At 42.1% G+C, this 18342-nt stretch overlaps 1 long non-coding RNA gene across 3 annotated transcripts in view; it reads left to right on the forward strand.

The window, feature by feature from the left end:
* LOC138772246 (uncharacterized) overlaps window positions 1–18342 on the forward strand; it is a 104372-nt gene that overhangs the window by 56832 nt on the left and 29198 nt on the right. For 2 of the 3 annotated variants that reach the window (XR_011359728.1, XR_011359730.1), the window contains one exon: window positions 2185–2536. This is a non-coding gene — a long non-coding RNA (uncharacterized lncRNA). Of the gene's footprint in view, window positions 1–2184; window positions 2537–18342 lie in introns of those variants that run through there. The other variant, XR_011359729.1, reaches the window with a different exon arrangement.

Raw genomic sequence — 18342 nt, forward strand, 5'->3', positions numbered from 1 at the left:
GAGAATATCACTTAGCTGAAATATATATATAGCTCTATTATTGCACCAAATAAATATTTGCAGACACATGCAATCTATTGCATTTTCTCAAGGGGCAGAATGGGAATTGAGTCGGATGTAGCATGGAACCTCTCTCTCTCTCTCTTCTCTTTTGCGCTATTTTGATAGAAGACCATGTTTAGACTGAATTCTTCACCGTAAGATGATGGCTGGGTACAGAGAGCGGCACTGAAGATTAGAGGATTCTGCAGATTTATATAACATGCTGTACGCAGAGTTTAAAGATCAGTGTTTATTAATATATGCAAGATAGTACAACCTTCCCCATAGCCGGGAGACGTACAGTACTTAAGAATAGAATTTTTGCTTCATATGATTACAAGCAGATTTTGTTTGTATATTAGTAGAAATCTCTCTCTCTCTCATATATATATATATATATATATATATATATATATATATATATATTATAAATATTTAAAGTATATATGATATATATATATGTATATATATATATATTTGCAAGTGTATAGAAAACAATAAAGAAGCTATACTTACCTCTTTCCGCTTCCCCTGTGTCACCCAGGCCCAGGTCCTGTGCTGAATGATCCCACCTCCATTTCTGAGATTGACTGGTCTCAGGGTTGGCAGCCCACCCAGCCAATCACTGACCAAGATGGGACAGCACCGCAGCCAGTGTTTGGCTGAGTGGGCCGTCACTGCCGAGATGAGTCTGTTTTGGAAGTGAAGGTGGAAGCATTCCATATAAGAAGTATAGCTTCTTAATTGTTTTCTACATACTTGCAAATATATATATATATATATATATATATATATATATATATATTTGTCCCTAGCCAGATAACCCCTTTAAGGCCATATTACTCATTCTAGTACCACTGTAAACAAGCATTTTCTCCAGGTCACAATGGTGGTGGTGGGGTCTGTTCTAAAGCTCCTATTAGAGGAGTACTTTGGTGGGAAAAAAGTGCTAAAACTGGTGCTAGAAAGTGCCAGAGATTTTGCCATTTACTCCTATCTGTAGTCTTCCAGTACTTATCAGCTGCTGTATGGCCTGCAGGAAATGGTGTATTCTTTCCAGTCTGACACAGTGCTCTCTGCTGCCACCTCTGTCCATGTCAGGAACTGTCCAGAGCAGGAGAGGTTTTCTATGGGTATTTGCTGCTGCTCTGGACAGTTCCTGACATGGACAGAGGTGGCAGCAGAGAGCACAATGTTAGACTGGAGAGTATACACCACTTCCTGCAGGACATACAGCAGCTAATAAGTATTGGAATACTCGAGATTTTTAAATAGAAATAAAATAACAAATCTCTGGCACTTTTTGGCACCAGCTGATTTGATTTCTAAGCAGAACCTTGTAGAAAGAAGTGACATATCACACCCGATTGGCAGCTTTAGCACTGGAAACTTAATGGAAAAGTTAGCACCCAGGCTGCCAATCAAGTATTAGTGTCTGAGAAGAGGGCGGAGGCAGCATGAATACATGCTGCTATGGCTCCGCCCCCATGTCTAGTTACCAGGAACCAGGAGGGAAGATTAAAGGGGTTATCCAGCGCTACAAAAACATGGCCACCTTTCCCCCCACTGTTGTCTTCAGTTTGGGGGGAGTTTTGAAACTCAGTTCCATTGAAGTAAATGGAGCTTAATTGCAAACTGCACCTGAACTGGAGACAACAGTAGGGGGAAAAGTGGCCATGTTTTTGTAGCGCTGGATAACCCCTTTAAAGAATTCAATATTTTAAAAATAGTCCCCCAGCAGAGTCTGCTGGCCACAGCATCAGAGAGCTCTATCCAGGCACTGGGACCTGGTCACAGGTGATTTATTCCCTTTAAGAGATCATTTGGAGGTGATATAAACCCTACAGCGTTTGGGATATATTATACTGTTGGAACCTGGCATAGCAAACAAGTACAATGGGTCGATGGGAGCAAGTAAAAATATAATTAGGTACAAGTAGCACAAACAAAAAATTCTATGTTAGCAGAATATTACTAATTTCTGTGTTTATTTCGTTATCTGATTCAGAAAGGTCCTCATTGGTTGCCATAGTTTTATATTGTCTTTTATAAAAGTCACTAAATACATTTTTCACATTTTCTTTTTGCCTAACGTTGCGACTTTGGCTCCGGTGACTAATGCCAATGTGTTGGGGTTTGCAGTTACAAGAAGTAGACGCACCAGACAGAACACTAGCAGGAGATCTTGATCAAACTTGACCATTTCCTGAGGATGAGGTGTAAGGTACATCTGATGGTAGAAATGGCTCTGCATGCCCTGGCCGGGACATAGAGATAGAGACATAGATAGATATTAGAAGACAGATATATAAAACAACAATCATCATTGAATTTGTAAGAGCATCTAATATATATAGTTGTGCTCAAAAGTTTACAGAATTGTTGCTTTCTTGTCAATTTTTCAGAGAATATGAATGATAACACAAAATCTTTTTTTTCCCACTCATGGGTAATAGTCGGGTGAAGCCATTTATTGTCATTTATTGTTTTCTCATTTATTGTCATTTATTGTTTTCTCATTTATTGTCATTTATTGTTTTCTCTTTTTTAATCATAATAACAACCAAAAACATCCAAATGACCCTGATCAAAAGTTCACATACCCCAGTCCTTAATACCATGTATTACCCCCTCTAACATCAATGACAGCTTGAAGTCCCCTGTGGTAGTTGTGGATGAGGCTCTTTGTTTTCTCGGATGGTAAAGCTGCCCATTTTTCTTGGCAAAAACCCTACAGTTCCTGTAAATTCCTGGACTGTCTTGCATGAACTGAGATTTTCCCAGAGTGGCTCAAGGATACTAAGGGCAGGAGACTCAGATGACCACTCCACAACCTTTGTTATATATATATATATATATATATATATATATATATATATATATATATATATATATATGTGTATGAGGAGCAGGACTATATGTGGCCATTCTATGACTATTATATGCCCCCCTGGTTACTCCCCGCATACTCCATCACTGTCTCTGCTTTCTTATGCTCTGCTGTAGTGTGGATGTAGACTATGCTCTGTGCTGTCTCCTATAGACTATATACAACATGTAGCCCTATGTGGTGTCCCACCACGAGTGTTAGTAGTTGGAACACCTTTTGCAAAAGCCTTGTACTGTAAGAAACAATGTGATAATAAAGGTGTATATTTGAGTTTTACCGCAAGAGGTTACTGACAATATATTTGTAACTGTTGCACAGCTGTGGTCATGTAAGGGTTATTGTTTTGTTTGTGATCTGCACATCAATGAGAGTTACTCTTCTCTTCTACCTATGTCTATACTCCTTTCTTCTTGCTTTCTCTTCTCCACCACTCACAGGAGCTGTTACATACACTCTGTAGGAAGCTGTCACATGGGGAGAGAAAGTGTAGACCCACACTTAGTAAGTTCTTTTCTGTTTCTCAGTGGAGCAAGACACACAGATCAGGCATCCCTGCTGAGTATAGCCAGGAGCCTTGCTCTGCCAGGTTCCCTGTCCGGGACAGACCAGCTGTAGTGTACCCCCATGGAGAACACAGAGACTTTCTTTAAAGTAAAACTTATTCTCAAGATGCAGTGCTAAACACCTGAACAGAGGACAAGTCAGAGATCACCCCAACCCACGCCGTGAACATCTTAAACATAGTGCAGGACAGTATCATAAAGTAGAGGAACTGATCCGGATAGAGCAAAGCAGCTAAGAGCCTACATACTCTATCTCGCAATGCAGGTGACACCGGATAATTTTGGACACTTCCCAACTCAGGTAACTAGGACTGGGGCTTGTGTCACCCTAATAGGACGGGTACCTTGATACTGCAGGGCAAAAGGTGGTATAGCGAAAAAGGTTGAAACACAGGCAAAAGTATTCTTCTTCTTTGAAGTATTTTCTTCAAGTATTCTTCTTCTAAAGTTAAGTTCGATCAGACCACAGTACTACATTGGTTTGGGACTCTCATGTCCTACTCCTCTCCACTACTCTGAACTGTCTCTACTCTTCATGCAACCAAGTCCGCACTGCTACTCTTCTCTCTACCTCAAACAGCTCTCGGTGCAGGTCTAGTGAAGTCAAGTCTGTATTATAGGGTTCACTTGTATCACAGAAGATTTACCAGTAAAGAAAGAGTTTATTTATTTTACCGGGACTCAGTGATTATTGCACCAGCACCTACACACATGCTACACTGTCCTTAGGTCATCTCCCCTTTCTGTGGGTGGTGGTACCGACAGTACGGGTGGGTCACATCTCCACTCCGGACCACAGTGATAAGCACCCAAGGGACCCATCACAACCCGGCAGGTCACCGACTATTGGAAAAAGGATAGCCAGCCACAAAAAAATAAAAGCGGGTATACAATCACACCTGTGTGCTGAGTCACTATTGGCGTCACAACAACCTTCCACCTGGCTGAGCTATACTCCACCGACCAACCACCACAGTAGTGGCATCACACTGCACCATCTACCAAGTGACCGGTCGCAGTCACCACAGGTGACCCACCACACCTAGGCTATGTTCACACACAGTCAAAATCACTGTTGTTTTTAATTTTACAATTTAACAGCAAAGAATGGACGTTATCTTAAAACACCAACTGTTCTCCGTATATTATCCAATAAAAACGGACGTCATTTTGACTGTGTGAACATAGCCTAAGTGCTAGGACTCGTTTATAATAAATCAGATAGGAGCAGTAATACGTGATAGGACGTGTTTGTAGCTCACATGGTTACAGGCATGGAGTATATTGCCCTGTCATACGCCTTTGATGTTAATTTGATGTGATGGCTCCTTCAAACATGTTCCAAAAATATTCTATACTACTGTGAATCAGCTCATTGGTGTCCAAACCTCGGCCCTTAGAGGGTTAAAATGAATGATATGTATAATTATTATGAAAGGACGGTCTATTGAAAGGCTTAATGTGCAGATCAGAAATCTATTTATCATGTAATTAACTAGAAATAGTTGTGAGCACTTAATTAGGACGGCAATAATGCAGAAGGCATGGGAGGGATTTTGGGCACTGAACTGGCACTTAATAGCAAACTAATTAGATATCGATGTGTGCGTGTAATTGAGGTCTGTGAGTGTGTAAAATACACGGCCATCGCTGAGGCTTCCCGCCAAAGGAGGAATAGAAGAAAGAAATTAATCTTTAGTCTCATTGTATTATTGGTATTGGTGTAACTAAAAGGGATGGGCCCTATTTCAAACTTTCAATTGGGATCCCCTCCTCCCCCATCCGACTGTAACCCTTCGCCCAGTAGATAGCATATCTGTCTATTACACGGGCCAGTGGTGAAGAGCAAGTGAGTGCCGACTTGTCAGATCAGTGCTCGCTCGCTTGTTCCCCACTTACTGCCCATGCTATTACACACACCAACAGCGAGCAGGTAAGAGCCGAGGCATAATCGCCGATAATCACTTAGTGTACCAAGGCCTTTAGGCATCTCCCCTAGTATCCTCCCCAGTAGGTAGTGCCCCCCATGGTCGACATCTCCCCTAGTGCCCCCCATGGTAGACATCTCCCCTAGTGCCCCCCATGGTAGACATCTCCCCTAGTGCCCCCCATGGTAGACATCTCCCCTAGTGCCCCCCATGGTAGACATCTCCCCTAGTGCCCCCCATGGTAGACATCTCCCCTAGTGCCCCCCATGGTAGACATCTCCCCTAGTGCCCCCCATGGTAGACATCTCCCCTAGTTCCCCCCATGGTAGACATCTCCCCTCGTTCCCCCCATGGTAGGCATCTCTCCTAGTGCCCCCCATGGTAGACATCTCCCCTAGTGCCACCCACTTATTTCCAATGACCGATAAGTGAAATTGAATTATTTGTATATACATATGTCTCCTGAATGATATGCAGCTTCCATGATGGCCTAGCCTAGCGCACCACAAACACTGTTATTTTTGATGCTAGGCACCAGTCTCTATGGCCCGCAGAGGTAAGTGGAAATTGTATATATTGCCACTTTACCCATACATATATAGATAGATAGATAAAAGATATGTGGTGTCCCACTACGGGTGTTAGTAGTCTAAACACCTCTCGCAAAAAGTCTGTAACTCAAGTTTAAGTGGTAATGAAGTCATGTATAAGTTTTGCCTCTAGGTGTCGCTAGTAAATATATATCTATGTCTGTATATTGCACAGCTATAGTGAATCAAGGGTTAATGTTTTGTTTAGGATCTGCACCACCAATGACAGCTGTACTTTCCTTCTACCTATCTCTATCCTTCTTTCTCCTTGCACTCTCTTCTCCACCGCTCACAGGAGCTGTTACACTCCCTGTAGGAAGTTGTCACATGGGGAGAGGAAGTGTAGTCACACACTTATTTAGTCTTATCTAAGTTTAGGTAGAGAGAGGACCCAAGACTAGGCATTCCCTGCTGTAGTCCAGCTGGGCACTGGCTCTGCCAGGTTCCCCACCAAGTCCAGTGTAGTCTAGTCTGGAGTGTGGTAGTGGACAGACGCTCATAAAAGACACAGAGGCTTTCTTCTTTAAAGCAACACTTCTACTTCAAATGCAGTGCTAAACACCTAAAGAGAGGACAAGTCGGGGATCACCCCTACCCACGCCGTGAACATCTCTAAAAGTGCAGGACAGTATCCTATTGCAAAATAAGCCTACTTACTCTATCTCGCAACGCAGGTGAAACCAGTTAATTTTGGACACCTTGCCAAACTCAGGTAACTAGGACTGGGGCTTGTGTCACCCTAAGAGGACGGGTCATCTGACACTGTAAGGCATTGATTTGTAGGGCAGGTGGTCGTAGCGACAAAGGTCAAAACACAGGCACAAGTATTCTTCTTTACAAGTATTCTTCTTCTCAAGTATTCTACTCTTAAAGTTCCGGCAGAGCACAGTACTACTTTGGGTTAGGACTCTCTGGACAAACTTCTCTCTACTACTCTGACTTTCACAACCTACTCTTCTCCGCTGCTCTCAGCTCACTCTATTATTCTCAGCACGGAACCAAGTCAGCACTGCTACTCTACGTTAACTATCTCCTCCGTTCTCGGTGCAGATCTAGTCAAGTCCAAAGTATTGTCTACTTGTATGCCAACGTACTCGTCAGTAAAGGAAAAGTTACACCGCCCTTGGGTCATCTCCCCTTTCTGTGGGTGGCGGTACTGACAGTCGGGGGCGGTCATAACTCCACTCCGGACCACAGTGATAAGCGCCCAAGGGACCCATCACAACCCGGCAGGTCACCGGGTATATACTATTCCTTGTAGTTATTGTGCTGTTACTCTATGGATTGTAATGACGACAGTTCCGTAATCATTTTACTGCATTAAATCTTTCCACTTAATATTTAATTCCATGGATATACAAGCTTAATGTGAACATTTTTAAAAAACACAGAGAAAAACATAAGATATTTCCCCAATTAAACAGAAAATCCATTTGCAGTAACTAATAACCGCTGTCATGGAAACAGATTGTCCAGTGTAACAAGAGGAATTTTCTTTCAGGCCAATGCATTATTAGCGAGACCCCTTATCTTAATAGTGGAGGGGAGGGTAATTACTCAGACAATTAGGCAGAAGAAAAGCCCGGCTTATACCCCCTCGCTTGTGTTCCTGGAGCAGTTCTCAGAGATTCCTTGTGAGCTGGGATCAGACTGGATTCCGGGGGATGTGTGTTTACACATCAGGAAGGTTTTGTTGTACAGAAAAGCCGGTTAAATACCATTTCTATAGTATTGGTTACATTCAGGGCTTTGCCTTCCTGCTGGCTGCACTGCGGGTTTCTTAGCTGAGCATTTATATCATCAGGACCCACCATGCAAAAAATCCACATGGGCAATATCATAGGGATCCACTATGGACGTTGCCAGTGCATTTTCCTGTAACTGGTCGTGTATCCCAGTCTGCTGGAACCATTGTGTAGATTTATTCCGTTATTTTTGTTAAGGCAACTGGAACTATTACTTCTGCACTATATGGTACACAGGAGCCAAAAAAAGTGTCGCACAGTGCATGTTTACCTAGCGTGTAGTGTTGAGTCAACTTGTCAAATTGTTCAGGTTCGGCAACGTTCTCCATTGCTGAACGCTTATCATTTGACTCCCAGCATCAAGTTGCTGCCCTACAGCTGCCAGAATAACATGGATAGAGATGTTGAATTGGGTTAATTGGGTTCAAGTCAAGGTTATTCACAGAATAAGCCGATCCTGTATTGTCCAACGTTTCCAAATGTAAAAAAATGCACTTGGGGAGGAGGAGGAATCCTCCATGCGAATATCATATCAGCAGTTCTGTGTTGACAAAGACTTCAGAAGAGAAGGATTTAGGGGTAGGGATTTCTGACAGCCTTAAAATAAGTCACCAGTGCAACCAGGCGGTGGGGAAAGCAAATCGTATGCTGGGCTGTATATATAATGGTTTACTGGGCTGTATATATAATGGTATACTGGGCTGTATATATAATGGTATGCTGGGCTGTATATATATAATGGTATGCTGGGCTGTGTATATATAATGGTATGCTGGGATTGTGTATATATAATGGTATGCTGGGCTGTGTATATATATAATGGTATGCAGGGCTGTGTATATATATAATGGTATGCAGGGCTGTGTATATATAATAGTATGCTGGGCTGTATATATAATGGTATACTGGGCTGTATATATAATGGTATGCTGGGCTGTATATATAATGGTATGCTGGGCTGTGTATATAAAATGGTATGCTGGGATTGTGTATATATCATGGTATGCTGGGCTGTATATATAATGGTATGCTGGGCTGTGTATATATAATAGTATGCTGGGCTGTATATATAATGGTATACTGGGCTGTATATATAATGGTATGCTGGGCTGTATATATATAATGGTATGCTGGGCTGTGTATATATAATGGTATGCAGGGATTGTGTATATATAATGGTATGCTGGGCTGTATATATCGTGGTATGCTGGGCTGTGTATATATCTTATGGTATGCTGGGCTGTATATATATAATGGTATGCTGGGCTGTATATATATAATGGTATGCTTGGATTTTGTATATATAATGGTATGCTGGGCTGTGGATATGTAATGGTATTCTGGGCTGTGTATATATAATGGTATGCTGCGCTGTGTATATAGTGGTATGCTGGGCTGTGTATATATAGTGGTATGCTGGGATTGTGTATATATAATGGTATGCTGGGATGTATATATAATGGTATGCTGGGCTGTATAGCTGAGCTTTATATATATAATGGTATGCTGGGCTGTATATATAATTGTATGCTGGCATTGTGTATATATAATAGTATGCTGGGCTGTGTATATATAATGGTATGCTGGGCTGTGTATATATAATGGTATGCTGGGCTGTGTATATATAATGGTATGCTGGGCTATGTATATATAATGGTATGCTGGGCTATATATATCTAATGGTATGCTGGGCTGTATATATATAATGGTATGCTTGACTGTATATATAGTGGTATGCTGGGATTGTGCATAATATATAATGGTATGCTGGGCTGTATATATAATAGTATGCTGGGCTGTATATATAATGGTATGCTGGGCTGTGTATATATAATAGTATGCTGGGATTGTGTATATATAATGGTATGCTTGACTGTATATATATATATATATATATATATATATATAATGGTATGCTGGGCTGTGTATATATGATGGTATGCTGGGCTATGTATATATAATGGTATGCTGGGCTATATATATCTAATGGTATGCTGGGCTGTATATATATAATGGTATGCTTGACTGTATATATAGTGGTATGCTGGGATTGTGCATAATATATAATGGTATGCTGGGCTGTATATATAATAGTATGCTGGGCTGTATATATAATGGTATGCTGGGCTGTGTATATATAATAGTATGCTGGGATTGTGTATATATAATGGTATGCTTGACTGTATATATATATATATATATATATATATATATAATGGTATGCTGGGCTGTGTATATATGATGGTATGCTGGGCTATGTATATATAATGGTATGCTGGGCTATATATATCTAATGGTATGCTGGGCTGTATATATATAATGGTATGCTTGACTGTATATATAGTGGTATGCTGGGATTGTGCATAATATATAATGGTATGCTGGGCTGTATATATAATAGTATGCTGGGCTGTATATATAATGGTATGCTGGGCTGTGTATATATAATAGTATGCTGGGATTGTGTATATATAATGGTATGCTTGACTGTATATATATATATATATATATATAATGGTATGCTGGGCTGTGTATATATGATGGTATGCTGGGCTGTATATATAATGGTATGCTGGGCTGTATATATATATATATATATAAATTGGTATGCTGGGCTGGGTATATTTAATGGTATGCTGGGATTGTGTATATATAATGGTATGCTGGGCTGTGTATATATGATGATATGCTGGGCTGTATATATAATGGTATGCTGGGCTGTATATATATATATATATATATAAATTGGTATGCTGGGCTGGGTATATTTAATGGTATGCTGGGATTGTGTATATATAATGGTATGCTGGGCTGTATATGTATAACGGTATGCCGGGCTGTATATATATTGGTATGCTGGGCTGTATAGCTAGAGGTATAACCAGTAGGAAGAGGGAGATTACGCTGTATAGAACTCTAGTGAGAACTCACCTGAAAAAGCATATTAATAAAATAGAATGGGTCCAAAGACGGGCTACAAAAATGGTGGAGGGTGTCAGGCATAACACCTACCAGGAAAGATTTAAAGGAGTACTCCGGCGCTGATAAAAACAAAAACAAAACAATCAATCAATCATAAACATAGTTTTTACATTTACTATCCCTCCTGAGTCTGTCTCCGTGTGAATTTCCCGCTGTTTGCAGGTCCCTGAAGCTCCAGTTAGGGGCTTCATTTTTTTCTTCGCTTCCTGGTTTGGGCTTTCCCATGATGCACTTTGTCTCCTGTAATGTCTAACTGACTCTGTAAAACTGTCAGATGTCTTACAGCTTGCTCAGCCAATCAGAGCTAAGCAACCTAAGTCATCTGACAAAGGGAGGCTGGCCTAACAGGTCTTAAAACCGCCTCCCTCTTGATGATGTCATTGTCACAAAATGGCTGCCACAGAAAAGCCTGAGGTCAACAGTCATTAGGTAAGAATGAGTTTACTTCACTTCCTGGTGGGAGGTTGAGAGTGGAAAAGATAGGGAAGGGGGTCATATTGAAGCTTATTAGTGATGAGAGAATAGTGAGATATTCGAATATTCGATATTCGTACGAATATCCCGCGAATATTCAAATATTCGATTGAATATTTGATTCCATTAAAGACCCCCGTGACATGATCGTGAAGGAGCGATCCCCGCATCTGATCTCTCGGTGAATGATGTAAGCTCCAAAAAATTCCAAAGTGCAAAATTGCGCATTTTTGGTCGCATCAAATTCAGAAAAAATTTAATAAAAAGCGATCATAAAGTCGCATATGCGCAATCTAGGTATCGATAGAAAGTACAGATCATGGCGCAATAAATGACACCTCACACAGCCCCATAGACCAAAGGATAAAAGCGCTATAAGTATGGGAATAGAGCAATTTTAAGAAACATATATTTGTTAAAAAAGATTTAAATTTTTTAAAAGCCATCAAATAAAATAAGTTAAACAAGTTACATATCGTCGTAATCGTTCCGACTTGAGGAACATATATAGCAAGAAAGTTTTACCCTAGGGCAATTGGCGTAAACACAAAAGCTCCCCAAATTTAAAAATAATAGTTTTTTTTTTCAATTTCACCACACATTTAATTTTTTTCTGGTTTCACAGTGTACTTTATGTACTTTTTAGCTGCTGTATGTCCTGCAGGAAGTGGAGTATTCTTTCCAATCTGGAGAGCAGGAGAGGTTTTCTATGGGGATTTGCTCCTGCTCTGGACAGTTCCTGACATGGACAGAGGTGGCAGCAGAGAGCACTGTGTCAGACTGGAAAGAATACATAACTTCCTGCAGGATATACAGCAGCTGATAAGTACTGGAGGACTGGAGATTTTTTTTTAATAGAAGTAAATTACAGATCTCTGACACTTTCTGGCTCCAGTTGCTTTGAAATAATTTCTTTGGTGAACAATCTCTTTAAATAAACAGGATATTTACTCTGAATTAAGTTCAATAAATATAAATATATATATATATATATATATATATATAATATTAGCGCCACACTGTCCAGAGTATCATTGATCGGAATAGTCTCTATGCAAATATCCCCTAAAGACTGGTGGATTCAGGCAGAGTCATATGGGACTCATTATTTAGCTTTTTTGTCTGATCTCTACATCTTGTTTATGATGAATGCTTGGGAGGAAAACGCTCTTTTACAATTCAAATTGTCTCAGTGTTATCAATGCCGCTGTGGAAAGTCAGCAGAATATTGAACTCAGAATTTTATATTTGTGCTTTGAATAGAAAAAAAAAACTTTTGGGGTTTATTTTCGTGTTTTTTTTTTTTTTTTTTTTCTTCCACTGACAGAAATATCCTCGGCTTGAGTGGAAATGTGCAATGTCGGCATTTGGTTTGAAGTTTGACTGACAAACCAGATAATTCGCCGCAGCCTTACTAGTTCTTGAAATAACATATTTGACGTGGAGACGTAAAATAATTGCAAAATCCAGATTTTTTTGGTAACACATAGTTGAGATGCATGGGGTCGTATTATAATTGTTGGTATATAACTGCACCCTGGGGGGCAGACCACGCCAATGTCACCTATAGCACTATAACTAGATGGCTTTACTAAAGTTTGGGAGACTAGAGTTTATATAGTCCTGGAATTAGGAGGTGGTGTATACCCTCAAGGGCTCTATTGTATGAAAATGTACTAATATACACAAGTAGCCATGTCTTTTACAGAGGATACGATTGTTGGCCAGGTGGGTAGCTACGGAGGAGGTGAGCACGGAGGATTTCTGCACAGCACAACACCCTGCAATCTTCTCTCAGTAAGTTCATAGATAAGCACTGACCTTTCTGACACCTGAATTTAGCGGAGAGTCTACAAACTTCCCAGAGAGTCTACAAACAGCTGACCTTTATGTCACCTCTTCCTGCTCCCTCATCTCCCTCGGCCCCTCCCCCCTTCATAGGCTTACAATGGAGAGAGCAGAACCCGTCTTCACTGGCTTCTCTGTAATGAAGACGTGTTTGCCTGATAATGCACAGATAAGTAGTCAGGGGGGGGGGGGGGAGGCTGGGAGATTGCTTCTTGAGTACAGAAGGAGGCTTTTTTGGCTGATGAAACCTATTACAGAGTTTCTTAAAATCGCTTATACTACTGATTTCTGCAATAAAAAAAAACATGACAGTTACGCTTTAAGTCTAAAAGGACTTTAAAAGGGGACTACAGATAAGAATGATTTATCCCTGTTCAATGGCTGTATCCATGTTTTCCAGGACTCCTTAGAGTGGCATACAACTTCTCCCGCCACCAAGGGTCAAATGCTGACACTCAGGTTTGGAAAATGTTGCCAAACCCGAACACTTCAGCAAGTTGGCTCAACATTAAGCAAAATTGCCAAATTGCGGACTAGGCCTCCCAGTTCAGCTTCAGCTTTGGCTGTAGAGGCATGATGGGAATTGTAGTTTTGCAACAGCTGGAGGGCAATGAGTTTCCACCTTCGTCCAGCCATACTGGAGCTCATCTTCTTTACCTCTTCACTTTTTCGATACCTACCTCACACAGTAATAATGGGGAACATACTTGGCGTTTACACCGTACACTGACTATCCCCCGTTTAGTATTTATTCTGCTCCTTTTCAGTGGTTTCATTTCTTGACTTTGCTCTTTCCTTCTTTATCTATCACATTTTCCCGTCTCGGTTTATTCCGTCCATTGTTTCCGCCTCTCTGCTTTACTCTCTGGCACGGCGCACCAATCAGATTTATTTCTCCTTTAATATACATATGGCGGAAACTTATTTCACGAGGATTTTAAACCAAAAAAAACTTCCATATTAATAATCCAGAAGAGAAATAAACTATTCCACCGGACGTTTATCGTTAGCATAATCGTTAATGATTAACAATCTCAAACGACCGCTATTGCGAAAGACCTAAAAACGTTCACTCATTTCCATGGAACGATAATCGTTACTTATGAACGTAATTGCGATCGTTTTTTCTTCGCTATTTATTCGCTATTGCGTTAGTATCTATTGAGAACGACCGAACAATGTCTTATTCAATGTGAATGATTTGCAAACGAGCAACGATAAAAATAGGTCCAGGTCTTAGGGCCCTATTCACAGTAACGATAATCGGCCGGATCGGCCTCATTTGGCCCGATTCGGCCGATTATCGTTTGGTGAAATAGAGAGAACGATCAGCCGATGATTGTGTCATCGGCTGATCGTTCATTTAGGGCCAGACCTAAAATCATTGTTTCCCCACCACGCATCGCTACGGTTGAATAGCGGTGCGCGGCGGGCGACTGATGATTTGACAGGCTGCAGCATCATACATTACCTGTCAGGTCTTCTCCGCGCTGTCTTCATCCCCGGGTCCTGCGCGCTCTATTTTCAGAATGGCCGGTCAGCTGACGGAGCACTCAGCCAATCACAGGCCGGGACCGCCGCGGCCTGTGATTAGCTGAGTTTGGCCGGTCAGCTGACCGGCCATTCTGAAGATAGAGCGCGGGGGACCCGGGGATGAAGACAGCGCGGAGAAGACCTGACAGGTAATGTATGGTGCTGCAAGGGCTGCAAGGACATCGCTCAACGATAGGCCCAGTAAATGTTGATCGGGCCCTCCTCAGCCTGTGGATTATCGTTCAGATTATCGTTAAATCGTTCGAATCTAAACGATAATCGTTCGGATGAAATGCAGTTAACGATTAATGACCGAACGAGAAATCGTTGATCGCTTTATAAGACCTGGACCTATTTTTATCGTTTCTCGCAAAACGTTCGCAAATCATTCGCATTGAATAAGACATTATTCGGTCGTTCGCAATAGATACGAACGCAATAGCGAATAAATAGCAAAGAAAAACCGATCGCAATTACGATCATAAGTAACGATTATTGTTCCATGGAAATGATTGAACGTTTTTAGGTCTTTCGCAATAGCGGTCGTTTGAGATCGTTAATCGTTAACGATTATGCAAACGATAATTGGACGGTGGAATAGGGCCCTTATAAAGCGATTAACGATTTCTCGTTCGGTCGTTAATCGTTAACTGCATTCCAACCGAACAATTATCGTTTAGATTTAACGATTTAACGATAATCTGAACGATAATCGTCCGGTGGAATAGGGCCCTAAATCTGGTATTGTATAGCCTGCTTACCTACAGTGATCAGAATGTTGCTGTTTCTCTATGGCGGCCATGGCAGAGATTGTGGTGTCGCTTATGCTTCACTGTCACTTTGTAGAAACTCATCTTCGTGGTTATGCTGGCAAGCACAAATAGGAGGTCTATTAAACTTTTTTTTTTAAAAGTTTATAAATTACCTGGTGTCAGAAAGTTAGGCAAGGTTCACACTACATTTTTGCAAGCGTTTTTTTTTTGTCCGTTGGAAGAACTGATGCATTTGTGTGCTTCCGTTTTGATACGTTTTTCCATTGACTTTCATTATAAGACCATGTTCATGCAACGTAAGTTGTGTATTAATCACGGCCGTTATTGTTGCCGATTTGCAACAACGGCCGTGATTAATACACATCTTACGTGCACTGCAGTTAGAGGGAATCCTGGACGGAGCGTATACACATAGGGGGACATTTATGAAACGTCCGCCCCGGGCGTACGCCAGGGAGAAGGTGCAGAGTCGCCACTTCTCCCTGGCGTACACCCGCCGTACGCCCCGCTTGCCCGATGGGCGGGCTGAAGGAGCTTGGGGGGGTGACAAGGCGGGGAGGAGGCGTGGCCTCATCCTGACCCTCATGATTTATGCCTGCTCACAGGCGTAAATCATGATCCAAATCTACGCCTGCTGAAAGCATTACAAAAAAGTGATATATCAGTTTTGTGCAGCCGCTATTGAGTAGCGGCCGTAAATCCCTGACAGGTCACAAATGGAGGGGGCAGCTCCGGCCGCACTCTCCATTGTGTTCAATGGTGAATTGGGATGGTGAATTCAGCACAAATGAAAATCATCCGGTCAGTATAAAATATACATTTTGATCCCTTTTTTTCTTATAATGGAAGTCAATGGAAAAACTGATTGAAACGGAGGCATACAATTGCATCCGTTTTTTGCAAAAACGGCTGAAAAAAAGTAGTGTGAACCCAGCCTTATACAGATTTGTAAATGATTTCTATTTAAAAATTTCCAGTCTTCCAGTACTTATCAGCTGCTGTACAGTTCCTGACATGGACAGAGGTGGCAGCAGAGAGCACTGTGTCAGACTAGAAAGACTACAGCACTTCCTGCAGGACATACAGCAGCTGATAAGTAATGGAAGTATTAGAGATTTTAAATAGAAGTAATTGTATATATGTAATCTGTATAACTTTCTGGCACCAGTTTTTTTCTTTTTCTTTTTTGTTGCTGGAGTACTTTAATGATTGTGGTGGTCCCAGCAGCCTAGAAACAGGGTGGGGGGGGGGGGGGGGGGATTTACAGATTGTGGGAAAACACTGGAAAGGCTCATCGGGGCGGTTTCAAAAAATGGATAGTTAAATGTGCAAAAACTAATTCTGCATTTACAGTACTTTATGTGCAGGGGGGCTTATACCATACAGCAGAGGGGGGCTTATACCATACAGCAGAGGGTGGGGGGCCTATACCATACAGCAGAGGGGGGCTTATACCATACAGCAGAGGGGGGGGGCTTATAGCATACAGCAGAGGAGGGGGGTCTTATACCATACAGCAGAGGGGGGGGGGTTATACCATACAGCAGAGGGGGGCTTATACCATACAGCAGAGGGGGGCTTATACCATACAGCAGAGGGGGGCTTATACCATACAGCAGAGGGGGGGTCTTATACCATACAGCAGAGGGGGGCTTATACCATACAGCAGAGGGTGGGGGGCTTATACCATATAGCAGAGGGTGGGGGGTCTTATACCATACAGCAGAGGGGGGGGGGGTCTTATACCATACAGCAGAGGGGGGCTTATACCATACAGCAGAGAGTGGGAGGCTTATACCATACAGCAGAGGGGGGCTTATAACATACAGCAGAGGGGGGGGGAGCTTATACCATACAGTAGAGGGTGGGGGGCTTATACCATACAGCAGAGGGGGGCTTATACCATACAGCAGAGGGTGGGGGGCTTATACCATACAGCAGAGGGGGGCTTATACCATACAGCAGAGGGGGGCTTATACCATACAGCAGAGAGTGGGGGGGCTTATACCATACAGCAGAGGGGGGGTCTTATACCATACAGCAGAGGGGGGCTTATACCATACAGCAGAGGGTGGGGGGCTTATACCATATAGCAGAGGGTGGGGGGTCTTATACCATACAGCAGAGGGGGGGAGCTTATACCATACAGTAGAGGGTGGGGGGCTTATACCATACAGCAGAGGGGGGCTTATACCTTACAGCAGAGGGTGGGGGGCTTATACCATACAGCAGAGGGGGGGGGGCTTATACAATTCAGCAGATAATACCTGGAGGTTTTTGCTAATTGAGACAAACTTAACTAACAGCCTCTTACTGGCAAGGGAGGCCTTAGAAATTGATGGTGATCCAGAACATCTGGCTCACTGCATGGATGGGAACATACCGAGACCGAGAAATAAAAAAGAGTAGACGTAGAGGTGAGTGAAGCATCTGCTGCAGTAACCCTGAATCTACACAGCAGGGAGTGAGACACAGATGCTATATGTACAACGCTGAAAAGATCCATGTACTGAGCAGGCTGAATACGGTTCTTATAGACAACTACTGTCCCTCTGCTGTGGAAAAGGCCAAAATAGCCTCAATTTTTGTCTCCTAGTTGAGGTTTAACCTTTGCCATTTAATTTTTTTTTTTAACTGAACTGATTACAGAACTGGTGTCAAAGTCGCAGCCCTCCGGCTTTTGCGGAACTACAATTACCATCATGCCTGGACAGCCAAATGTTGCAACAGCTGGAGGGCCGATTGTTTGACACCCCTTGATTAGAGCCAGATAATGACCCACAAAACACCCGCCAGATTTACTAGAACAGCTAAACGATAGCAAAAATTTTGCTGTTTTAGTGCGGTTCCAAATATTTGCTCATCTATACTTACCCGTCTGTACTCCCCCCAGTGTCCTTCTTCTCCCCGCAGCCGTCAAAATCCTGTTCAGCCAATCACTGACTGAGAAGGGACAACGCCATGGCCAGTGATT

The sequence above is a fragment of the Dendropsophus ebraccatus genome, chromosome 14, assembly GCF_027789765.1.
Source record: "Dendropsophus ebraccatus isolate aDenEbr1 chromosome 14, aDenEbr1.pat, whole genome shotgun sequence".
NCBI classification, from domain to species: domain Eukaryota; kingdom Metazoa; phylum Chordata; class Amphibia; order Anura; family Hylidae; genus Dendropsophus; species Dendropsophus ebraccatus.